At 38.8% G+C, this 27,493-nt stretch overlaps 1 protein-coding gene and 1 non-coding gene across 2 annotated transcripts in view; one reads left to right on the top strand and one right to left on the bottom strand.

Annotated features, from left to right (window-relative positions):
• The window catches only part of HS6ST3 (heparan sulfate 6-O-sulfotransferase 3), a 661,903-nt gene that overhangs the window by 540,363 nt on the left and 94,047 nt on the right, over positions 1 to 27,493 (top strand). The gene's annotated exons all lie outside the window — the stretch shown is intronic.
• On the bottom strand, positions 20,480 to 20,585 carry LOC111826264. The gene has a single exon (XR_002829548.1). It is a non-coding gene; the product is annotated as a U6 spliceosomal RNA (small nuclear RNA).

The following is a 27,493-nucleotide window of genomic DNA, read 5'->3' as shown; positions in this document are numbered from 1 at the left end:
GCGGCGGCTGCCAGCCCTGATCACCCTGAGGTCTTCTCCACCTCCCCCTGCTCCTGAGGGGCGATCGGGGCAGCAGCCGCCACTTGCACCCACTGATGGTGTTGGCCCCATTGGGAGTGATTGAGGCCTGCGCCGTCAGCGCATGAGAGTGGCGGCGGTGGGAGAGGGGCCTGCTGGCAGATAGGGGACCAGGGGCCACAGTGGGAGGGGCCAAGCAGGGGCACAGAGGATGGGCCAAGACCCGCCCCTGTGCCTAACGCAGCCTCGGCCCACGGTTCCTTTCAAGGTACACAAATTCGTGCATTGGGCCCCTAGTCAATAATATTTGAGGCATCATGCAGTTGGGATCTTCCATTCTGTAGGAGTGAGACAGAATAGAATTATGTAGGAATTATGTCCACCCATCTAACACTGTATCTCTTCCATGATGGGGTTAAAATGGAAAATACGTAGAATTATATCTCAAATAATTAAAATATAATTTCTTAAACTCAGACAGACCTTGGGAAAGATGACAACTACTGCATTTTATTTCTGTTTTCCCTCATTGACCCAGAATAATTTCCCAGAACTTCCAAGGAACTGAGAAACGTAGCCCACATCTGTGTCATGTTGTCTAACTCCCGACCAAATTGTAAGGGCCAGAGAGTAATTCAGAGAATGAGCTGTTCATTTAAGATGCTGAGTGAATGACAGTGGCAGACAAAATTGCAGGTATATAGTATCAAGGTTATATTTTAAAACTGAAAATAATTTCATTTTTGGAGTGTACAACTTTACTCACCTAAGTTACTACTTACCCATTGGAAAAGTAACCCATCATTAAATTTTCATACCAGGAGGAAGGCGTTTGCCTGCAGTTACACACAACACATCATCACACTTTCTCATTACCATAAACATCTCCTCCAATTTGGGGTCTCATTTTCTTTACAAACACAGCTTGAAAAACTTCCTCTTTGCCAGATTATTCAAGTAAATGATGATCTTTCGAGCCAGGAAAATAACTGTCACAAGTGAAAAAACATTTTTATTGATGTGAAACTCAAGATTGTGGTTTAGCCCACAGCAATGCACATATTTTCCTTTAATAATTACAGCTTATTACCTGTGTAAATAGTGCTGAAATGGTGCTTAGTCCATACTGCGTAGAGGCCAAAGCCATCTAAAAACGTCTTGAGTTATGGTAGTTTTCTATCGAAGGCAAGGCAACTGAACCTATTCAGGCTTAATGTTCCATTTTGTGTTGGCTAGGCACGTCTGAGAAGGATTGATAGTCATTTTTTTATTGCTGCTGTTATTGTTTTAATTTAGTACATCTAATAACTTCCATTCCTAAGACACTGAATGCGCAAGACAGCCCCTTCCATCAAGAAGCTCATGATCTGTGCAACTAAATAATAAAGCAGAAAAGGCTCCTTGATAAAGCAAGCACGCTCACAGTCAAGAAAAGTTAAAATGCCATATGTTTGTTCCAGTTCTCTAATCGTTGTCCATATGTAAAATTATAGCTCTGGAGCTTAATTTTTTTTTTATTGCGGAAACAGGCTTAGAAGATAACTCTGTATAACACTGGTGTTGAGAAATGGGATTCGCAGCCATATGTTATAGATACATTTTATTTGGCATCTATTGTGTATAGTTACTTTTTATGCCATTTCCCATTGCAGAGTCCAACGCATGTGATAATCAGATATAGTAAAATGTGGATTTGGGTATTTAATATTTACGAGAGATAAAAGCACAATTTAATGTAAGAATGCTTACTGCTCCCTTCCCTCCAGGCTCCCCCTTTTTTCCTTCCCGTCAAAGAAACATTGAGCAAATACCAAATACATTCTGAAGCAGCCAGAAGAACATTTATTTATATATATTTTTTACAAATATGATGGTAAAATGTTCATTTTGTGAGTACTTTCAGTATAACAAATAGGCAAAATAATTCTGTTAAAAAATAATCTGTGCCGTGAGACAAATTTACACCCTCCACCTCCAGTGAATATATTATCTCTATCCACAGTAGAATATGTGTGTGGTTTCAAAACAGGCTATTAAAAGTTTCCTTGGGGTGGAAACTTCTGGGTTTGGGGTGGGATTCCACACTGCAACACATGGTGTGTTCTTTTTTTGTGATTTGGTCACAGTTGGCTGAAAGTCAATTACTTTGAATTTGGGCAACTTATGTTTGTAACACATCTAGACAGGGTGAATTTGAAGAATGATTACAATATGCAGAATGTCTCTAAACATGCTCACAGTTGAACTCACTTTGGTATTTTAGATTTGTAGGCAATGAAGGGCAGAAATGATTATATATTTCCAACTCACATATGAGCCAATCTCTGAAAAATTTGAAACACTTTCCATCTCTAAAATGATCTTGTAGTTTGCATGTCAATCCAAGAGGCAGTTCATACGATGGGCTGGATGGATCGAAATATTATCCCAGGAGAGGGCAGTCATGCTGGTTGGTAGCTTTGGGACTAGAAGAGTAAAAGTTTGGGGCCGGGCGGGGGGGCAATGGCAAAGATCAAGACCCCTCTGTCTTTTTAGGGGCATGGGTAATAAATGAAGTGAGAGAAGTGAGGGCCTGTGGAGTAGGGGGAGTTCATGCAGCCCTTCTTCCCCAGAAGGGATGGGCGCAGGTTAGTTTGGGGGTGGAGGCTCCTTCACTTTGCCACAGGCATGGGAGAGTTCTCTCCCACCCCTCTGTCCTCCCAACTTAGGTTGTACTTTCCAAGAAAGGTGATTACCCCTATGCTTGTCCCATCTCCAGAACAAAACATGTTGATCATGTGCAGTATTTCTCACTAGCCAGCATAATTAGGAGTAACGCTGTTTCTCTCTCTCTCTCTCTCTCTCTCTCTCTCTCTCTCTCTCACACACACACACACAGAGCATCTCTAGCCTCGGTGAGCAGAGGGTGCAGGAGGGACCAAGCATCTCAGCCCCCATCATTTCACCAGGCAGCTGAGATGCAGAGAAGTCCAGTGACTCATCTAAGGTCACACAAGAGTGGGTGACTAAGCTGGGGTGTAAGTGCCCAAGGCAGGGCTATAGTGCCCCATCCTAGCCCTCCCTCCCCACACAGTAGAGCTCAGAGCCTCCCAACCAAATCAGGGACTACTGGAGTCCTGGGGCCAGGCCACTGGCAGCCTCATGTCTGCATCTGCATCTACCTGTACAATGGGTCCCAGGAACGTGGCCTCCAGCGACACCTGATCTCCTCCGCCTCCCTAACCTCCATGACCTCCACATCTAGGTAGTCTGGGGTTGAAAAGCCAGACCAGAGCCACAGTGTCATCCGAGCCCACGCCACCACCCACTAGTGCTGTACATGGTGCTGGAGGCACTGCAGGCAGGAGAACAGCACCTGGACCCCTCGGTGGTGGCCATCAAGGTTTATGTCCTGCGGAAATTCCCTATGGTAGATGCCATTGGCTCAGTGGCCTGAGGAAGTGGGCCCTGGACGCTGGTCTGCAATGCATCCTCCTTGTCAGACCCACCAACTCCAAGGCCAAGGGGGACACTGGCAGCTTCAAATTAGTTCCCAAGAACACAAAACAATTCAGCCAGAAAGATACCCACCATGTCAGCCCCCCAGAGACCTGATGAGGCCATGGAGGAGGCCCCCAGGAAAAGTGGCCAGACCAAAGACAGAGAGGCGAGACTGCACAAGGCCAGGAAGGGCCCCGAGAGTCAGGCACGGCCACAAAGGCCCCTCCTGGTGTCAGCGGATCCCTTGGGTTAAAGGTAGAGAGAACAGCCCGGCAGATGCCAAGGCCTACAGGAGGCACAAAGCTGGACTCAAAATTAAAAAAACCCATGGTTACCAAGGGCCAGAATGGTATGGCTTCACCAACCAAAAAGAAGACTCTTGACAAGGTCCCTAAAGAGGATGCTGCTCAAGGAACCAGGGAAGAGTCAAAAGCCAAGGCTGCTGCTGCCCCTAAGGACAGTGGGTCTAAGATGATACCTGTACCTAGAAGACAGAAGTCCCCAAGGGCCCATGAAGACCTGGCATGCCTATCAAGGCCTCATCACCCAAAGGAGCCAGTAAGAAGGCAGAAGCCAAGAATTAGAGGTGGAGGTGGAGAGAGACTAAGATTCTGATTGGAGTTTTTATTCCCCAACTAAACATCACTCTATTTATTTCACTGTAACCTACTTATCAATAAAGAAATTTTCCCCCTCCCCCCCAAAAAATAAATAAGTAAAAGGACAGGCACAATTTCTTAGCTTATAGTTAGTAAAAGGGTCTCCCAAAAAAAGTGGTTCACTTGGTTGCTTCTTCATCAGGAATACCAATTGGTTTGTGGGTTTGTTTTTCTTTTTGGTAATTGTTTGTGTGGTTGGTTGGCATATAGAACTAAGCATAAATATGAAGAAGAAAACAGAGTCCAATTTTGGGCCCATCCTCCTAGAAAGAGGAACACTGCTTCCTCGATTATTTTTTGCTATTCAGCACTCTGAAGTTTGTTTGTTTTTTCTGTCATTAGATACTTGTTGAGAAATATGATACTAACTTCAAATGATGCTGGCCATCGGCACCTTATTTTTATTATAATATGCAACATCCAATTTTGATTTTCTATCAGTGTTGATAATTCAGCTATGTTATAAACCAGCTATTAGGCTGAACATTCACAGGGAATACAAAAAGGGAAAATTGGCTCATTTTGAGAAAAGCCCTAGGTGTCCTTTAGTTGATCATGTTTTGAATTACAGCGAAGAAAACTTGTGATGGATGCTATGGACAGAAATCACCTCTTCAGCACTGAACATTGCAATGTGATAGCTCTGAGGTATTTGACACACCCCTCACAAAGGGGGCTTCATACGATCCCACCATATTAGATTTAAGAACATGAATAAATCTTTGAATTAAATAAAATAAAACTGTAAATAAAAAAATTATCCTTAAGAAAAGAACTGGCAACTAAGACCCGATGGACTGTGAACATTAGGCGAAAGTACAAGAATGCTAGCGCATTTGGTTTCATTACTAAGGTTGTAATTTATATGCAGGCATAGTAGGCTGTGTATGATTTACTATTCAAAATGCAATCAAGTCATCTTTGTTTGATAGATTGGTATTTTGAGTTTTCATAACAAAAGCTTTCCAAGACACTATTGCATGACTCCCTTCCGACTTGGTATTTGAAACCAGATAATGGACTGTCTTATAAATACAACACACACATCTCCAGTGTGCTCCCCGGGACCTTCATGGATCATCTGAAATGAAAGTCATCTCCCAGGCCAGAAGGGAATACTGAGGAAGTCCTATTGGCTCTGGTATCTCGCAATGTTTACCTCCATTTACCTGAGCAGAGATTACCCTTCAAGCACTGCCAAGGACTCCTGAAATTGTTGAAATGCATTTTGGGATCACTTTTCAAAGTGCCTCTGTGCAGAGATCATTACTCTGCATGGAAACTACACAGGAACAGTGAAATAAGAAAACCTATTCCAAACACATGGGAAGGTCTTGTCCCTTGTGCAATGAATGCCCTCAAGAGATGTAAGAAAATAATCTGAACATGGCTTTCATTCTTATTGTCACTGTTCAGCTACAACAGGTCCCACATTTTTCAATTCTGAAATTGGGAATAAATGCCTACCTAATAGATTATTATAGGGAAATAGAAAAAGTAAAGTGTCTAACACAGTCCTGGGCACACAGCAGCCCTCTATAATTTCCAGTTCTCTTTCTGTCCCATGGAGAATTCATCACCTTGGTCAACTACCAAGGTGAAGGCACAACAGCAAATTCTACATCAGAAAGTAATAAATCAAAACATATGATTAGTAGCCTTTAATGGATCTGCTTCATTTCACATCTCAGCAAAATGTTTATTTCAAATTAATGTGTCCTGACATAAGGAGGGGGTGTTTTCAGCCAAAATATTTAATTTGCAGCTGTCTTGTGATTGATAAGTTGTCAGAGGGCCATGTGTAAATGATTGCTCTGGTGACAGGCTACTGCAGATAAGGGATTTAAAGTGGGCTGCTAACTGTAAGACTGGTAGCATGCTTCCATATGCCCCTCCCCTCACTCATCTGAACTCCATAGTTTCTCAAATTGTTGGTCAATGAAGGAACCCCATTGTATCTTTTCTTACAACTGGTAGGCATATAGAGAGAACAGAAGGAGGGAATAATTGGTTGGAATTGAAATAAATATATTTTAATTTAAGTTTTTTACTTTGTAAGATAGCAAGATTGGCCTGGCATATTTTGAAATTGCTAGCCAGCTCAGGCAACTCTTAGTTTTTCTTTCCTTTCCTCTCTTTTCTCACTATTTTTATTTCCCTTTTTCTTCTTTTCTTCACCTTTTCTCATCCTATATTATTGGAACAACCTGAATACTAACTCAGCAGAGAGAAGATTTTAAAGAAAAATAATAAATTTGATGGATGTGTGATCTAAAGAAATTAACTCTTACGTGGATATCTGCTCTTAATCAAGGGACTATTTCCTCTCATTTAAATCTTATTCTAATTAACCGCCATTTGATAGGTATTAATATTTTAACTCTATATTGGGAAAAATGATGGGAGAAGTGAAACAATGTAAACTCAAGGTCACACAGCTTGCAAGTGAGAGAAATAGCATTTGGACTTGAGTCTAAGCCTAAATACAGTGTACTTTTACTTCAACTGCCCTCACTGAACTAACTCATGTTTATCATGAGTTAGAAAAAGACTAATACTTGGACTGCTAAACATTGTTCATCCAATAATCGGCTATGATTGAAATTTTTAGATTCATTCAAACAGGTATTTCTAGGAAAGAAATAATTTCGTTATTTCTGCAGGGTTGTGTAGCCTTGGGGGCTTATTTCATAGTATATTTAAGGATGCTTGCCACTATTGGGATGACTACAGATTCCTGAATCTGTTGGGAGCTTTAATCACAGATTGCTTTCAGAGAGCTTGTGCAAATCCTGAAGATGGAAATAATTAAACTACATTAAGATGCCATACTGAATGATTCAGGAGCAACTATTTCTATATGAATATTAATAATGTTTCATGGAATAACAGATGTTCATTTTTCATTTCTTTCTTTTTCTGGCATAGCTATTATTGGTAAAATTCGTAAGCAAAAATGTATATTTTTCCATTCACTTATTTACTAATTCCAGTCTCCTGTTAATTCTTTTGTGTTTTATTTATCTGATGTCTGTATTCAGAATTATGTAAATCTAATTACTACTCTCAAAAATTACTGTGTAGGAGGAGAGATGTTGTTAGACTGGTGCTTTGTCAAATGTGCTATTTGAGGGCTGGTCTATATTTACCAAGCCCATGTTGGAATCTGTGCTTGAAAACGCCATTTGTGGCCAAATAATAATCCCTATTTGAAAAATGAAGTTTCATACTCAGGTACAATGACACTCAAGATTTGATATCCATCCACAATCCTAATTCATAATTTCTTTTTAATTATCTAAGATGAAATTGACCCTTCATATATTACTTCACTTTTATGTCGGTAAGACTGCTTGTAAAGTTTATTGTTCTGTTTAACCTGTGTGTTTTTGTGTGTGTGTGTGTGTGTTTTTTAATGTGGAAACAGATCCCAGCCTTATCATTGAGTATATAACAACCTCTCTAATGTCAGATATATGTGATTTTGTTGTGTCAAAAATATTTAGTTAGAGTGGGTGGAGGTTGACGAGGGCATAGAGAGGATAGAAAGCAATGTAAAAAATAAAATAAAATAAAATTTTAAAAAATTAGCTAGGTTCTTTAGAATTGCATTGGAGTTCCTGCATACTCCAAATTGTTTCAACTATTTATTTTCAAGGTAAAATGATGATTGGCTCTAAGCACAACTTGGGGAAAATTAGGCAGAGCTAGTGTGTGTGACCTCATGGAGGTTAAAGCCAGAACAACTGCTTTCATATTCACATTCTCAATCTCTGAACATCTTTCATTTGGAAATTGGCTCCAGCCCTGTCACACAGACTCATCTTTAAATTAAAGTTACACAGGCCGAGATATGACCCTTAACACACATTCATTGCTGCCCTCAGCAGCCATTTATAACCCACAGACCTAAAACCCTAAAAGCAAGTGAGCTTAAGCAGTAATATCCTTCTCATAGCTGCAGGCAGTCATATCTTCTTTCTCTGCACATAGTTTTAAATCTTATGGAGAAAAACAACTTTATCAAAATAAGGCATACACATACACACACACACACACACACAGACACACACACACATCTGCACAGAAACAACATCTTCCTAGAAGCTCTGAGTTGGGAGCTTTTTTGGCTCAACAGCTCAGCTATTTACTGCTTGATAGCATACCAGCTACTTGCTTAAACAGGTCTACTGACGAGAAAGCCCATTTCATCTAAGGATACTATTGTTATTTTTTCTTAATTTATTTTTTCATTATTATTTTTAATTTGTTTTAATTTTAACATTCTTTTTTATGTTGGCCAGGAAAAAAATTTCTCTCCCTTTAGGTTATGCTCATCAGCAACCATGCATGCTTGAAGACAACAGTACAATGCCTTTACACTAAAACCGGGAGGGAAAATGGTTTTGATAACAGGGTTCCACTAGCTAGTGGTTATCTTTGGACAGTGAAATGATGGGTTAGTTTACTTATTTTGGGAGTGTTTTTATATTATACTCTGATATTCTCTGGTGTAATACCTTTTTCATGCTTTTTAAGTATGATACACAAAAACAAACAGAAAACACCATTTGTGGCCTACTCAGTACTGAATCATGCAGGTTTGTTACATAAGACCTTTTAAATACTTTATTTCTAATGAGCAGTGGACTAAGATTGCATTAGCCTTTTTGGTGACAGTACTTTTTGCTGCATCCTATTGAACTTATTGGCAGTCCAGGGGCCTCTAAACTATTTTTCATTTGTATGACCCTAAGACATACCTTCTTCGCTCAGGACCTCACCAAAGCTTTAAATCAGTTCTTTTTATTTGAACAGCCCCTCATGTACATTGTCAACATTTTTTTTTCGAATACTGATTTTTATCTTAATATTTGAAACCTAAACTAATAAATTTGTTAGCCCTAAAAGTAAAAAGAAACAACTTGGGTCCCTTGCTTGACATCTTACCATATCTGGGTCTGTGTATGAGAGGAAGAAAAATTATCCACTGTAAGGAAGATGATGTCTTAATTCCTCCCTGCTCCAAAGGGACTGCTTGTTACACTGGGAAAGGTCATCTGCAAAATTGTTTCCTTTTGGCCTAAAATAGATGACACATTTCCCCAGAGTGAATGATTCACTCTTATTTTGTTGGGTTTAAGCTAGATAATGACTTAATGAGTGTAAATTCCTTACTCCTGTAAGACAAGGGCATTTGAATGTCAGGGTCCTATTTTAGTTCACCAGAAGAAACAATGGAGCTGGTGGAAATTTACCTTCTGGAATGACATGGTCACAATTTAAGGGTGATGGTTTACTTACAGAGTTGTTGGATCATCATAATAAGCAGAACAATTTTATTTTAACTGAATATGGGAGAAGAAAGATGTAGGATAATAATCAGCTATTTTAAATAGTTGGGTGGATCTGTCAATCAAAATTACCATCTAACAAAAGAAGTACTATACTTACCAGAGTCACAACATTTCTATCATGACAACTGGCATGGTGTATTATTAAATCCAGCCTTTCACTTTGTTTTCATTTCATCTAAGACACTACGCGCAATTTGAGACAGGTGAAATGTTAATTACTGGTCTGAAGCTGCAGAGAATGACTCATCAAATAATGTGGTAGCTCATTGAGATTCTACATTATGTATAGACAAATCCTAATTATGGTATTTAAGGATAAAGCTAGAAGAGGCTGGATTTTAAATAATGATTGGAAGTGGTTAAATACATATATTTAACTTGCTTTAGATTTTCTTTTGTTTTTCTGGGAATAAAAATTAAATCTGATATACGAAACTGACAGAGCTGGGAAGGAAAGTCAATCAAAATTTAATACTCAGAGCACTTTACTGAATACTGGGCTCTTGGAAATAAAAAAGAGGTCCCCATGTCCAAATTATGTATAATTTAATGACAGAGATATGAAAGATGCAAGAATTACCTCTAAGCAAAGAAAACAATATATAGTATAGGCAATGGATTTAAGAGTAGAGGCTGGATCAAGATTATCATTGGATTTCGCTAACAGATGAACAGAGAGAATGTGAAGAGAAAGATGATCAGAGGAATAGTAAGAATGGCTGTGTTATAGCTACGAAATTAAATGTCTAGGTGAAGTAAATTAGAGGCAATATTGGTTGTCTGTTTTATTTTAGTTGTAGGGAAGAATCATAAATGTAGAAGAGACCATTAAGTACATTCCCTTCATGTCAAAAGCTCTCTGCAGTCATCCCAGCAAGATAATGCAAAAGGAATCTGCTTTATTTATGATTTTTCTGCCTGTATTCATAGTCTTTCAGACAAAGTGTTCTGGTGGTTTCATGTTCAGAATGGCCCTTTGAGGACATTTCCAGATAGTTCAGTTGGTACTTTTTAAAGGAAGTACTGCCAATGAGTACACAGATGAGCCACATCAATAATATTAACCAATAAAACACATTCCTACCTCACTTTTAAGATCTAATATTGAAACTATGAGGGCATAATGAGGATAGCCCACTTCTTTCTTGCTGATACCAGCTTGGGCACCAGCACAGCTGTATCAAACCTGCTGTCTACTTCTCTCCTGCAAATCTATAAAACAAATCATTTGCTTGTATATATAGAAAAAAGAAACTTGGAGATTTGCCCTGGCCGGTGTGTCTCAGTGGTTGGAGGGTCAGCCCACAGACAGAAGGGTCTCCAGGTTGGATTCCTGGTCAAGGACACTCATCTGGGTTGCAGGTTCACTCCCCACCTCTAGTGGGGCACATGTGGGAGGCAACCAGTCCATGTGTCTCTCTTATATCAATCTCTCTCTCTCTCTCTTTCTTTCTTTCTCTCTCTCTCTCTCTCTCTCTCTCTCTCTCTCTCTCTCTTCCCCCCACTCTCTGAAAAGCAATGAAAAAATTATGCTCAGGAGAGAATTAACTGAAAAAATAAAAGAAATTTGGGGTATTCAATCTTTTAATTTCAGAAAGTGTCCAAGAGAAATAAAACAAAGATCATTGGATTTGAATTTCTTAGAGGGGCTTTTAAATCTTTGGATTTGAATTTCTTAGAGGGGCTTTTAAATCTCTCCCTACCATGAGTATTCAAGTTCACAAGACATATTAGCTAGATATGGAGCAAAGGGAGTGCGAAATGAAGGGTGTAAATGACTTGGGCAAGTCAATAAAAATCTGTGAGTCTCAGTTTCCACAACAGGAATGATATTCTGGAAAGTATTTTTAAACTATAGAAGGTACTACTCTTATTTTCTTCTCTGTGTCTTTGGCTTTTAGGTAGCCCATTCAACTATTTGAGACTTCTTTCTTTGTCTAATACAATGATTCAACTATAGGATCTTTGAGGTCCAGTCTCTCCCAGTTTTAAAATATTTGCTCTCGGCATTGCTTACATTCACATTAAAATCAAATTCTAATACAGCGCATAAGCTCTGTTACCAGAGTTTCTGCTTCCAAATAACAAGCCATGCATATCTATGAGATAGTTTCCACTAAAGACTAACTTTCCTAAATGATCTATTGACATTGGCATCCTCCATCGTTGATTCTTTTACTTGGCTTGCTTTAGAACTGTATTTAACAAATGGCACTGAGAACTTTTAGTGTTAACCTGCAAAGCAGCTCTGCTCATCTGCATCTGCTAAGGTTGTGAGAAGAGTAACCAACCTGTAATTTTCTAGTGCATCCTAATTAAAAATGGAGAATGAAAATAATGTTATGCTCTCATCAGAGGCACTTAGCTTGATTGAGCGCTTGCTTTATGTTCAGCATAAAATCGCTGCAAATATTTTCACACGTCTACAGTAGGGATAACAAAGAAAATGCAGCAAATTCTCAGGCATCAGTGTTACCACTACTCATTGGCAATCGTTCTATTATATTCTGTTTGCTGTTTGTTGGGATTATTTACTTCACTACTGGGGCACTTAAAGGATGCTATAGTATATCTTCTGTTATAAAAGAATTTGGCTTAAACATGCTGGTATTAGTTCCTGCCCTCAAAGTAGTTCTAGGTAGGCACTTGTAATCTGCCCTAAATATCTCAAGCAACTCTACAACCTGCCCCAAAGTAAACAGAGGTCAGTGGGTTATAATAGCATACAGTGAGCCTATCTCTCATACACATCAGATAGTATTCTGCACCTGCATTCCTACAGTGTCTGCCCTTTGTCTCCATAATAAATCCCAGCCCAGAAGTCCTTCGGTTCTTCATACAAGTTCTGGGTCTAATCTGGATAGTGTATGGGACTCATTCCCAAACCAGTCTGTCCTCAACATCTTGCCGAGGGAAAACATCAGTAGTTAGATCAGTCAGATTGATGTGGATGCCTCCAGTGGCAAGATAATTATAAATTAGCAAGGTATGATTTGATCAGGAGCAAACACCAGATATTGAGATTATTGAATCTATGTAGAAGCAATATTTCTGATACGTGATTTTTGGACTGGAACACCTGGTGTACCCCTGGGCAGCATGGTTCCTGGATTCTTTGTTGGTCAGAGTTGTGGTGACCCCCAACCATAAAATTATTTTCGTTGCTACTGTTATGAATCGTGATGTAAATATCTGATATGCAGGATGTATTTTCATTATTACAAATTGAACATAATTAAAGCATAGTGATTAATCAGAAAAACAATATGTAATTATATATTCAATATGTGTTTTCCAATGGTCTTAGGCAACCCCTGTGAAAGGGTCGTTCGACCCCCAAACGGGTCGTGACCCACAGGTTGAGAACCACTGCCCTATAACTTCTTGGGACTTTTAAAATTGCATAATGAACCAACATAAGGATAACTTTTAGAAGGGTAAAGTGGTCAACATAATGATTCAACTGAACTCTTCTCTCAATGTGATTTTTACTCAAATTCTTATAGGTAATATATTTTATGGAATACTGTGCATTTTAGCATGTTTTCCTTCTTGAGAGTGTCTTAAATCAGAAGTTACATACACATTCTGCAAAAAGGTACTGGAACCAACTCACTTGGGCATCCCAACCTCTTAATGTTTCTCCCTCGCACCCAGATGCTGACAGCTCTTCCATGAGCCCACAAGTGAAACTGGAAGGTGGGTGGCCTTCAGTTTGAACCTCATCTCTTCTCCATGACTTAGATCCTCAGGGAACTGCTTTATGCACATTTTTCCCCCACAGCAAACTCTTACCTGCAGTGCACGGGAAACCTTACAGGTAGGCAGAAACCCAGCCCGCTTGAAGCTCCAGCAATTCACGTAAGCATTTCTCTATCCCCTCTACGGGTGCTCTGCACACCTGGACAGGTGACGATGGTCTCACCGAATCTTTTACCATAAGTCTCATTATTAAACTCTTGTGTATTCCACCCAAAGGAAGGTGACAATGACACTTCTCACTAGCTCTCACCCTATTTTCCTCTTTCCCTCCTAGACATCTGGCTATGTCTCTGCTTTTAATATGAGAGTTTGCCAAGTCCAGACTAATCTAGGGATCTTTTCTTTTGGACTAATCCACTGATTACTTTCCTCACCCGACTTTCCACAAAATGTAATCTTGAGTTGTCTGTTTACTCTTTACAAATAAGGAACCTCACATTTTTAATAAGTTTGTCCCCACAGAGCAGAGAGGAAATGGGCATGCTTCTCTTTGTCCAGGATCATCCGCCAGAAAACGAGTGGGCAGTCCCTGGAAGCTGGTTTTGGGTTTATGTGTTACATTTGGAAATGGACTGAAGAGCAGGCAGAGCTGTTAATAGCCTGGTCTCCAAACAAAAAAGACATGAAAACATGCAAAAAAACCCACCCCCTCTGAAACCTAAAACATCACTGGAAATTTAACAGCAAGGAAAGATCTTATATTAAGCAGGAAAAGTACCATGTAGGTTAAGTGTAGCTGGTGACTGGGCTCCCAAGAGACAAACTTGATAATAACTAATGGTCAGGTCAATTTCTTCTTAGGAAAGTAAACTCATTTAATTGCAAAGCTTTTGTTTTGCTGGGGATTACAGGGAGATTGGGGGTGGGGTGGGGTGTCGAGGGTTGAGTTTGGGACCAGGGCTGAATGTCTCAAGGCAAGGAAGTCATAGGCTGACCAATAACCCATCTCCTGCCATCCCTATGTAAACACTCCCACATATAAATGTTGTTGTTTTGTAACAGAACAATATTTCATGACTGTAGTCTAGAGTGCCTACTAGTTTAGAGGAGTGACAAATTATTAGCCTGTTCTGAATGCTCACGTGGCTCAGTAGTTCTGGCTGCACCAACAAATAATTTTTCTTCTCATTCCAACTATTACTACTTTTGAGCAATGGAGAGATGTTGAAAGCTTTCCATAACAACAGTTTTTAAACTTAGGTTTGCGTTAGAATCAGCTGAGCATCTTTTAAAAAATTAAATCCTGAGCTCTACTTCAGATCTACACTATCAGTTTCTCTAGAGGTGGGGCCGTGGATCTGAATTTTCAAGCCTCCCTGAGACATTGTGATGCATCCAGTCAGGCCTAAGCCTGAGGAATGATCCTGGAGAACTGAGCTCCAAGTACCTTCAGACTGTGGCCGTGGTTCATGGTTTTTTATATATGTGCACTGGGAGCCAGATAGACTGAATATTTTCTGCCTTGCTTTCTGTGCTTAGTTCACATAGAGATGCCCTGACAATCCCAGGGCCCATGTACATGTAGGAAGAATGTTGGAAGGATTCAAATTTATTTATTTCACTCTCTTCTTTTTCCTGTAGAGACCCAAGCTAAGCATGCAGTGAAAAACAAAGGAAACATATTCAATGTAAGTCCTCTGAATAAAAAGAAGTTAATAGTGAACCATCTCAGGTCCTCTGTTGACCATTAATGATCTAAAAGAAGAGCTGGAATTAGCGAGGTTTGCTGATGGCATAATAAGTGTCAGTCAATAAGAATTGCAAAGGAATAAGAGCATTCCAGATGGGTTTAAAGTTAGAAAATCTAATGAAATAACTTCTAGGGATATTGGATTTCTGAACCTTTCAGTCATCCTACAGAAAACACTAAGTGCTGGTGTCAGGAGTTCAAGAAAACAGCAGCCAGAGATCCTTCCAGAACTCTTGCTTACATGTTTGCTACTTCACAGTATATGCGGCAATGAGTAAACATTGCATTCAGAAGCCACTGTTACAAAGTAGATGCTGTTCAGCTGTTGATAGGATGAAAGAAAGGATGGAAGAAAAAATCTCTCTCTCTCTCTCTCCCAATGCTCTCTCAGTCTCTGTTTCCTATTTATTTTTTCTCACTGTCATGCACACAAACACACTGCTCATGACTATGGTTTCTTTCAGGGTAGGAATTGTGTCTTATTCATCTTTGTAACTGTGGATTCCCACCCAATGATAAGTGTTATGGACTAAATGTTTATGCTTCCAAAAATCCATATGCCCAAGCCCTAATTTTCAGTTTGATGGTATTAGGAGATAGGGCGTTTAGGAGGTAATTAGATCCTGAGGGTGGAGTCCTCGTGAATGGGATTAGTGCCCTTATAAGAAGAGGTAGGAGAGAGATTTCATGTAAGATTAAGCAGGTGGGTGGCTGTCTGTGTAATAGGAAAAGGGTCCTTATTAAGAACCTGACCATGCTGGCACCCTGATCTCAGACTTCTAGCCTCCAGAACCGTAAGAAATAAATGTTTGTTGTTTAAGCCACCCAGTCTATGGTACTTTGTTATAGCAGCCCGAGCTAAGACAGTAAGCAATCAATAAATGTCAAATAGATTGCTGAAGGTGAAGCATTATAAGATACTCTTTAATTTTAATATCTATGTGAAGTGGTAAACTGAAATAGAAAGCTCCATTTTTCTTATTATGATTACCGTTTTGTAACTTGGAGAAGCTGTAAGAAAATAATTTATAATTCAAAGGGCTCTAAGTGGTAAAGCTGTATTTGTATCTGAGTATACAGTCCTTGTCCTTAACTGCAATTCTGTGCTGCTTCTCAATCACTTAGAGAGGTAAGGTGGGTATGATAACTGAAATAGTTCTAGTGTACATAGTAAATAATCGCTTAGTGGTATTAATGTCTATTGTAATGACTGTTATTCTAATTTTATCACTATATTAAATTAGCCCACTAAATGTATGATTCAAAATTTTGAAAATGGATAAAAGAACAGCTAAAGGGAGACAAAGTATTAAGCAGTGTTATCTAACAATAAATATAGATATAAACACATAGTGCAGACCCAGCCTGAACTGGTCTCACTCATTTGGGGACCTGAGGCAGCAGAGTTCAGCCTGAAGGGTCACCCCTGAAAGCTGCACTCAGCAGCAAGGCTTCCTGAGCACAGCCCACCCAGAGCTGCTGCTTCGGGTCCCAGGGACGAAAGTGATAAAATTGGGCTCTATCTGGCCTTGGCCTTTCTCAGGTAAATGCAAATAACAATGGGGATATTATCTATATACTAGAGGCCCGATGCACGAAATTCGTGCAAGTGGCTCAGCTCCCACCACTGCAGTGGTGGCCGCCTCTGCCTCAGCCCCTGCCACTGGGGCTTTGTCCAGAAGGTCATCGGGAAGGTCATCTGGAAGGACGTCCAGAGGGATGTCTGGTCTAGTTAGCATATTATGCTTTTATTATTGTAGATATAAAAGCCTAAGCAACTGTCCAACCTTCCAACCGCCCAACCAGTAGCTATGATGCGCAATGACCACCAGGGGGAAGACGCTTAACACAGGAGCTGCCAAGCTGTGGTGACTTGGCATCTGCGGTTCTCGGGGATGCACCTGGAACCAGAGAGGAGGGAGCCCGATTCCGGGGTGCATCACCCGAGAACTGCCCTCTCACAACCTGGGACCCCTCAGGAGATGTCGGAGAGCTGGTTTCAGCCCAATCCCTGCAGGCCAGGCCGAAGGACCCCACCTGTGCATGAATCCGTGTACCGGGCCTCTAGTCTGCAATAAATACATAGATTAGGCAGATAGTTACTTTTTCATATGCTATTCAACTAATGTTTATTAAATACTTACATCAGGCACAGTCCCACCTTCAGCCCACTTTTGCCATGAAGAGAAGCAGGTTGACTCCATTGCAGTGGGACCCAGGTCACACTCCACCTTCTTGCAGGTGCTGCCTCCCAGGCAACAGCCCTTCACAAATCCAAGCTGAGAGACCCCTGATGGGGCACAGAGAAATGTTTTTCTAGTGGTGGTGAGGGCCTCCTGGAGAATTGCGGATAATTTATAATTAGGAATCTAAATACATCTACCTCTGCCCAAAATAAACAGCCCCTGTTTTTGAAGGTGAAACAAGAGTGAACTTAACCAGTTGGACCTGGGATGAACCCCACACTGGTATCAGAATAACACATTTCTCTCACCTTCTCAATGTTTTCATACCTTGACTGGTCTTTAGCTGGTCTCACCAACAAACATTTTCCGTTCATCTAAGTCTGTCCTACATCTGCTCCTGCCTGGTATGTAACCTGCCCAGTCCAAAGGAAGGTGAGCAGCCTATGTCCCACACTTTCTTTCTTAGATCTTTACCTGCACTGACCAGTAACCTCCGCCTGACCTGTCTAGACCTGTTGACCACACTTCAGCTTCTATCTCCTAATGACCTGAATGACCCATTCTCCCAACTTCTCAGAGCCTGGCCAGCCAGAACACCAGATATTTGTATAGTGAAAATAAAGTAACTAAGCACTTTAATGATAAATTCCTAACTATATCTATAACTTATTAATAAAGTAATATATGGTAATAAAATAACAATAATAAAGACACATTTTAACATTGAAATAAATCATTTTATTTGTGGGAAATATATACATTTACTAAGTCTCTGTATGAAAATAAGAATATAAGAAATATGACAATATGGTCCTCATCTTTGCCTGTCTTAATTCTCTCTAGCTTTTGTCAGTTCATGTCCTTCTGTGAACCTCTTGGTTTTTACTGTGCATACATATATTTCTTTCTCCTAACTTCTAAACATGTCTCCTTATTAAGCCACCATTTGAATCATTAATTAAGCACCTGCATATCCATAGGACTTTTCCAGGGGCTGTCTTCCCACATATTTTCTATTTATGTTTCATTAAGTGTCTCATTCCAGACTTTTCTTGTTTGTTCCAATATATTTTGTGTCACACTCTGTGGGTTACTGTTTATGTCTCCATGTTTATTTATATCCCTACCTTATGATTTTATAATCCAGATTGTGATCAATCTTATTTGTTTTATAAATTCTGGTGTGTTCTATGTAAAGAATGACCTCAAATATATTGCAATAGATTGAGTTGATCACTTAGTCTTCTTTGTGTGAAGTTAGGATTTCTTATGATTCTCTGACCCAGTAGAATATAAAATATATGATTGTGTACAAATCCAGTGTTCTGGGATAACAGATGCTTTAGTTCAGTGGTCGGCAAACTGCGGCTCGCGAGCCACATGTGGCTCTTTGGTCCCTTGAGTGTGGCTCTTCCACAAAATACTGACTTCTGCGCATGGGCCACGAAGTTTCAATCGCATTGTACGTGCGCGCCTGCATGTGGTATTTTGTGGAAGAGTGTGGAAGAGCCACACTCAAGGAGCCAAAGAGCCTCATGTGGCTCCCAAGCTGCAGTTTGCCAACCACGGCTTTAGTCTAATATGGCACATTTGTCCAGAGATACATAAGCCAGAAGTGGTCTGATTTCATTTCTGATCTATTGAATGAACCAGTCCTGATTTTTCTTCATTCAGAGATCTGTAGGTTGGAGATTGTGTAAGGGCTGCCTAGATTCATGAAAAATTGTTCAATTGAACTGATTTTCAATGAAGTAAATCGTAGAGAGAATTAAACACAGTTTTAGGGCATGAACACTAATGAACACTAAGAAATACAGATTCATCTTTCTTGACACCAGTATCTCTGTAGATATTTCCTGATGTGATAGCCTTGAACAAACTTGGAACATCAATACAGCAGGGAGCAGATGGATTGGGCAGCCCTGGGTGATTTGGAGTTATGGAATTTTGAGTTTCATGGTGATAGACTCCGTTGGATTGGAATTCAATATGTTGAACTCAATGAGATATCAGGCTCACCCCAGCAAGAGCATACGGTGCCTATTGTTCCAGAGTGAAGATTGAGGGGGTGGTGTTGTGTGGACAGAGAGTGAGAGAAAGAACTAGCCACCAACACTGCATCTTAATACTGTGAGAATGTCAAATAGTCGTATTTTCAGAGTAAGAAGTGTTGGCTTACCATCCAAATCAATCAAGGTGACTATTTCATCTGTTGATAGGCAATTGTTAGATAGTTTCTAAATGTCCCCCACAGTTTCCTGTCACTCTTAGCCAATAAAGGCTTTCCAAGAATCTGATGCAAATTCTAGTCTATGGCATCCTCTCCCTCCCCACACACCCAGTGCATTTAAAGGATTCAGCAGATCAAATTGGAATTTTCAAAACAGTAAAATTTCAATTATTATTTTTAGAGAAAATTGTCTTCAAAATGACTCCTCAAAATCCATTTGAGGATATAAAAAGATGCGCCAGCTTTCCTTGTTTGGTACCACAACTTTACTGTTGTGAAATGTCATCTTTTTCTGTGCTAAATTTTCTTGGCCTGTTTTTGATGTGATGTTAATGGGATATTTTCAGAATTCCACATCTGTCCCAAGCTACAAAGAAACATTTATAACCATCAGCTTGTAGACCTTCTTATTATAGGAGTTTTAAATATAGACTCTAAATATTCTACATCTTTCAAAACCATTGATCGCCATTGATCAAATAGAACTAAACTGCTTTTGAGTCTCTTTGGATCCCTTGCATAAATACATATCGAGGTGCTGTTTTAAATGTCCATTAGATCTTAACATTTCTCTTTGGAGCCATTACCATTTATCATATGACTGTAAATATAGATTCAAGGATGTTTAAAACACACATTATTTACCCAGCAAGGCTTAATGGCTCCAATAGATGCATTAGAACTCGTTTATAACTCCTCTCCAAGAATACATCGTGAACACCTCCCATATATAAATTTTATTTTATACCAAGGGATGAGATTATGCTACTGAGTAATTTACCCAATGTTTTAAATAAAATATATTTTTCAAAGCATGCACATTCAACAATTTTGTGACTTGGTAAAAGTAATTTGTTTGGGGTAGTTCTTTTGTAGAAGTAGCCAATCATGGTTTTACTGAAGCACTTTTAAAACAAAAAGAAAATTCCTTTTTATTTATTTATCTTTATTATTGAAAATATTACAGATATCCCATTTTTTCTCCCCATTGACCCCCTCTACCCACCCTCCTCACCCAAGGCCTTTATTGCACTATTATCTGTGTCCATGGGTTATGCATATGTGCATATAAGTTCTTTGGTTAATCTCTTTCTGCAAAAAATATGGAATGCTTCACAAATTTGCATGTCATCCTTATGAAGGGGCCATGCTAATCTTTTCTGTATGTTCCAATTTTAGTATATGTGCTGCCAAAGCCAGTGCAAAAAGGGAAAATTCTTTACCTTTAGAGTAAAAAACAGATTAGATTTTCTATTTTTATTAATATTTATTATTTCAAAGTTAACCTACATATTGGTTAAAATCATTATTTCAGAAGACCTAATGATTACTGGAACAGAACAAATAGCCTAGAGACCTCCTTCACATGCATAGAAACTTGATGACAGAGGAAGCATATAAGCCAGTGAAGGAGAGAATGGGCTAGCTAGTCCGTAAGTGATGCCAGGATAACTGGTTATGCACAAGGACATCATTAGACCCTTCCCTTACCCTGGGCCCCAAATAGTTTCCATGTGGATTAAAGAATTAAATGTGAAAATGAAAAACTTAAAACATTTAAGAGAAAATATCAGAGACTATTTTATGACTTCTGGGTAGGGAGAGATTTCTTAAGCTACCTCATCAACTTTAAAGGCAGAGATAAATAAATCAGGATAAATTAAAATTCATAATATCTATCTAAAAATATATCACAAACCAAGTAGAAAGACAATCTAGAAAAATATTGGAAATGTATCTTACAATAAAGGATTAGTGTCCTGAGTATAGATAATTTCTGCCTATAACCAAGAAAAAAACAACAGAATTGAAAAGTGAGTAAAGGGTACAAGTAGAATAACCACAAAGAAGGAAACTCTAATGTCTGACCCTTCCTGATGACTAGGTCTAGGCAGAATGAAGCAAAGCAGTGCCATTTTACCTCATCAAGTATGCAAAATTAATGTTCAAGAATGCCAACAGTTGAAAAGATTGTGAAGCAACAGCAACTCTCATATATGGCTGGTAGGAATTTTAATTAACATCACTGCTTTAGGTGTAATATGTTGGCAAGATGTAATAATGTTGAAGGTGTATATTCCCTACTCTCTATGTGCCTAGTACAACCCTTACAATGTTATTAATACACAAGTAGATTTATAAGGATATTCATAATTGTTTACTAGTATAATAGTATTTGGAAACAGCCAAGTCTCCATTAATGGAAGGATTAATAAATAAATTGTAGAATAGTCATAAAATGCAAATCTCATTTGGCTAAATATACTAAATACCAAAACAAACAAACATCTGAAATGGAGTCGAGCAACATATATCAAATAAATAATGTTGAAGGGAATATTGGCAAACTGGTCATTTAAAGTTTGGAATCATGCTAAATAATACCATGAATGCTATGGATGTATACCTGTGAAAGGAAAAACAAAACATTCAAGGGAATGAAACACCAACCTCAAGCTATTTTAATTTGTGGATGGACCATAGACAGTGGATGAGAGAGGTACACTGGGTTCTTCAATTGTATTTCACTTGTTTTAATTTTTTTAATGTTAACATTTTTTTATTTAGAAAATATCTAGAGCAAATATGGAATAATGATAAAGCTGGGTATACTTGGATGTTTATTATGTTATTATCTAATTTTTGAATTCTTGAAATATTTCTATTTTTAAATTTTAAAAAGCACAGAATAGTTTCCTTCCCAACTCTTTTCCATTCCTTGCATCACTTCCCAGAGGCAACATTATTAACCACCTTTAGCTATTTCTTCTAGCAGTTACTGCTGTGTCTCTAGTTAAGGTAAAAATTCTACTAATTGAAACATTATCTATCCCCCAGGATGAAAGTTAATGATTGTACTCACTTATACCACTTACCACCTTTCCTCCGCAGTTTTGAAATATAGTTATATCAAGATGTTCAATTTCTCTATTGGCTTGCATTAAATTTTAAGAAACATGTTATACTTAAATCTTAATTTCTTGTTCCATCAGGTACAGATAGCTTCTTGCTCCTCTTATTTCTAAGATGGGTTCCTCTTCCCACTCTCCAGCCTTGTGCCTCTGAGATGTTTTCTTTTGTGCTTTTACATTATTCAGATCAATAACATCTACATTCTGTTCCATAATCATAATTAAATTTTCTGTACTCTGAGCTAATTCTAAAAGATCAAAATCAATAAAGAGTATTTATATTATTGCGATTATTTAATGTGATTTAAAATAGATCCAAGCAGTGAATCATAGTTTCATTTCCTTCTCATGCTTTTCCTGAAAATTTTAATTGCCTTTATTTCTTGAATTAGCCACCATTATTATTTCCTTGAGTTGTTCAAATGTTCCATAATTTCAAGCATTCCATTTGAGGGGCTGATGTGATTAGGAAAGATTTTTTTTAAAGTAGTAATGAATCTGGACAGATAACTAAATTACCTCCCAGAAGTCAAAAGCCTACGAGAAAGAAACTACTTGAAAGCATAACCCATCATCATGAAATGACTTATTAAAATGATTTTTTTGAATCTTTGACATTATATTAAACTGGGGTTGAAATTTTTTTCGAAAGAAATAACAACCAAGTGTGCAACATAACTTCTCTCTCTAGCCATAACCAGGAGAGTATACTTGATCTGGACTCACCACCAAATAGTCTTCCTGACATGTCACTGAGTAATTTCAATTAATATTTAATCCAAAATGATTGCAGTGATATCTTTCTGTCAGTCTATGTGTATCGATTTTATGTTACTGCGTTACAAATTATCACAAGTTTAGCCCACAGCTCTGTAGGCAGAAGTCTGGGTGGACTTAGGTTCTATATGTAGGATCTCACAAGACCAAAAGGTGTGAACCAGGCTGGGTTGTTACCTAGAGGCTCTGAGAAAGAATCTGATTCCAAAGTAACTCAGAAGATCAACAGAATTCTTTTTCTAGTGGTTTTAGGAATGAAGCCCCATTGCTGGTTGTCAGCTAGAGGTTGCTATTTGTTCCTTGCAGCCACCTGTATTTTGCTCATGTGGCCCACTTAATCGTCAACCTTCAAATTTATACTTTTCTGCTATCAGCTGAAGAAAGCTCTCTGCTTTAAAGAGTTTCCATGATTAGATCAAACCCACATGGGACATTAATTACATCTGCAAAATCCCTTAAAACAGCACCTAAATTAGTGCTAACTAGGGTAGAAGAATCTTGGGGGTGGGGCATCTTTAGAATTTTGTCTACAACCTTCTTTCCTTCCCTCTTTCCTCCCTTCATTCCTCTTTCCTATCTACCTATCTACCTATCTACCTACCTAATCTAGCTATCACCTGACTAGCATCTATCTAGCTTCCCATGTAAATATATGCCTATCTCTTTGCCATTTTATTTCTGTTCTTGTTCCAGAAATAAACAGATTACTGTAGTTCAGACTTTTCAAACACAGCATACAGTAAAAGTCAAGTGAAAAGAAAAATAAAAGCATGGGTTAAGATAGCAAGTTCTCTTGCCCCTCCATTAGTGTGGGTAAGTGGGCCAAGTAGAAGAGCAAATAAATGTTAGCCGCAAAGATAGTGAACTGACACCAGACTGTAATAGAAGAATGCCTGGTGTCACTTTCCTTCATCCACTGAGCCTGACTTTGGGACCCAACAGCAAAATCCAAAGTCTAAATCCAAAGTGTGGAGCTCTGGTGGGAAATGAGACAGAAGTTGCGCAGCATCGGAATATCTAGTTCTTTATGTGTGGGATGTCATTAAATATCCAGGAGTAATTTGTAAGCAGTGTACATCACTCAATTTTTGAATCCATAAATCTGAAAAACATGGAATCAAGAAAGAGAGAGTACAGTTTAATAGAGTAGGGTTGATGGGTCAGCAGACAGTTGGTCCTGTCCAAATGTCCACAGAGACATGTGGTCCACGCCAAATGGTCCTTGATATTTGGTTCTGTCAAAGACATCCACGCTTAGAAAGCATCCCAGGGTTCAAAACTATTTATAATTTTGATTTATAGGACGAATACATTGAAATTACTCTCATGTTTTATTCGTTTAATAATTGCGTTGTGGCTGTATTGCCAATAATAACTCTGCTTGCCTTGGTAGCCTACTGGTAATGGCACGTGATCAAGGACATTTTGGCAGGGATCAGATGTCTCCATGGATGCTTTGGATAGTGCTAAATACCAAGGACCTTTTGTAATGGACCAGGTGGACATTTTGGACAGGATCAAATATCCTACAAGGGGGACACATGTGTGGCAGATCATGTTTCTGCTGTCCAATTGCATGAAGCAAATGTCTAACAATGCATACTATGGACTAGTGTCTAGGTAGCAAAATGGGAGTGCATTGGCCCTTCTACAAGTGATAGATTCTGCTTCCAGAGGGAGCAGGTACTGCAAAGAATAAAGTGTCCAGTCCAAGTAAGTGTGAAGTATTATATTTCTCAGGCTTTTTTCCCCCCTTCCTAATACTTTTTGAGAGTATACCACATTCTACATATTTTTACATAGAAAATGGCACTTAATGTGTTTTGCAGAGTAATAAAAGAAAGAGATAAGGAAATGGATATGTAACATATTACATGGCTATTAGTTATTAAGTATTGAGCAAGATGCCTTTCACATTTCATTTTATTTAGTCCTCAATACTTCACGAGGTAGGCCATATTGCTTTCATTTCACAGGTGCACTCAATGAGCTAGGACTTACTGGCATCCTGCTATAGTGGTGGATTTGGACTTAACCCTGGTGTGTCCCCAAGGACTTCTGATGGGAAAGTGTCAGAAGGAGGATCTCAGAGAAGTGCATTAGAGGTTCCACATATGTGAGTCAAATTTCTTGATTTAATACATCATTTAGCTGTACATTAAAAATATGATAAAATACACTCAAGCATGATATTCAAATTTTAACATATTGCAGATAAAACATACAATGCCCCTGCTCTGCAAAATAAAGTGATGGTAACAAACCTACTCCACCCTGGGGTCCCCATCTCAGACTCCACCTCCCTCTTCCCAGCCTTCCACACCCAACCAGTCATCCAATCCGGAGGTTTCCTAAATCCCTAGTCTTGGTCAGCATTCTAGTCACATACTCACATAGCATCCTGTAGCACTTATTACAATGATTATTAAAAAGTAGTTTGTGTGATTAATTTTGTTTAAAGTCTATCGCCTTTGCCAGATTTAAATTCCACAAGAGTGACAAAGATAGTTTCTCACCCTTATATCTCTAGTCATTATATGACTCTTTGAACCTACAAATAAGTTCCAGGTTAGATCATTTTTGTGGAGACCTCAGATCAAAGCTTTCCTATGCCTCTCTCTAATCGAAGAGTACCCTGCGATTATAAGACATGCTGTCATGCTGTAAGGAAACTGTTCTCTACTGTGATTTCTCTTTGACATGAATCAAGATTTTTTACAAATATACCAGTATTATGTAACCACCACCAACAACAAAAAAGGAGGGATCAAAAAATAAATTGGATGCTGACTTCTATAACTACCAATTTCAAAATTTAGGGTTCATATAAATGGCTGTACAGCTTGGTGATTTACTGTACAAAATAAAGATTGTAAGCTTGAATTTATGACATTTACCGAGCTTCATAAAAATACCTCTTTAATCTTTTTTACTTGGGGAGATGTAATAAGAAATTTAATTTGGAAAAAAAAATAATTGAATAACTACTGATATAACTTCCAAAAAATAATGCTGGGCACAGAAGAGGCCCTAATTAAATTGTGTTGAATGAAAGAATGAGTGAGTGCTACATTTGGTTTTATGGACTGAACGTGCCCCCTCCAAAACGCAAATGATGAAATCCTACCCTTCAATGCGATGGTATTAGGAAGTGGAGTCATTGGGAGGTCATTAGGGTTAGATGAGGTCATGAGGGTAGAGTCCTCATAAATGGATTTGGTGCCCTTACAAGAGACAGGAGAGAGCTTGCTTCCTCTCTGCTCCCCACCATATGAGGATACAATGGGAAGTCAGCATCTGCAACCCAGAGGAGGACACCCCCCCCCCCCCCATATCTGACCATGCTGGCATCCTGATCTCAAGCTTCAATATCCACATCTGTGAGAATACATTTCTGTTTTTGATACACCACCCAGTCTATGGTACTTTGTTACAGCAGACCAAACGGATGCAGATATTTTGGAAATGCCTACACATTAGTCTTTGTGTGGCTACTACTTCCACTTTACTCATCAGCCATCTCTGTCCTCCTTTCTCTTAATTTTTATCCCTTTCTCTCCTTCCAGCTACAGCATCTTTCTTTAAATAATGAAGCTTTTTAGTAAAAAGCTTTGGTAAAGGTTCACCTTTATAAAGAAACTTGTTACTTTAAGAAATAGTCCAGACATATACCATCTGAATTTCTCTATAAAAATTTTCTATAAAAATGGCAAATAAGAAGCTCCTATTTGAAGAAACCAGAAAATGTGAGAGCAATTTCCTTCTTGGTTTAAAGACAATAGAAAAAGCAACAGAGAGACTTTCCTTTTATGTGTTTTTTTTAAATGTTTGTGTTTTGACTTTTAACATTATTAGGATTTTCATAAATATTTGAACCCTGTGGAAATAATCTCATCAACATTCTATTTCTAGGTCTATAAAGCAATTACATGCTGGAAAGTGCTATTTTATTGTAATAAAAAGGAGAGTATTGGTGATATGTGGTTTGTGGTTTATTAAAGCCAGCTTGCTTAGACTTTAAAATGAGTAATTGCCAGCATAATTACTGTTTTACATTATGTGATCTGCACTCAGCTTTTCCTCTGAATCAGTCTTTCTACAGGTTTATGGTGCTCTTATTTGCAGGACTAAAGAAAATGTAGTTGAATTATTCAGCATCTATGGTGTTACCTATAACTGTGAGTCCGCCTTCCACAAAGTGGTCCTAGAGATTATTTGAGTTAACTCCAGTACAAGAATACCCACAGACTCTTGAAAGCCTTGAGATCCCAGTCCCTCTGATACTCTCTTTCTTCTCTCCTGTGTGCTAAAGATCTCACACCTTCCCAAACAGCCACATTGCTTCTTGACTCACAGAAGCACCCTCTCACCCTGACTGACAAATTGGAGGGGGTGTGTCTTTGGGGCCCCACATGCCAAAGA

Source organism: Myotis lucifugus, unplaced genomic scaffold (genome assembly GCF_000147115.1).
Source record: "Myotis lucifugus unplaced genomic scaffold, Myoluc2.0 scaffold_64, whole genome shotgun sequence".
NCBI lineage: Eukaryota > Metazoa > Chordata > Mammalia > Chiroptera > Vespertilionidae > Myotis > Myotis lucifugus.
Note: the sequence above shows the minus strand (reverse complement) of the source record. Positions and strands in the feature narration are given on the sequence as shown.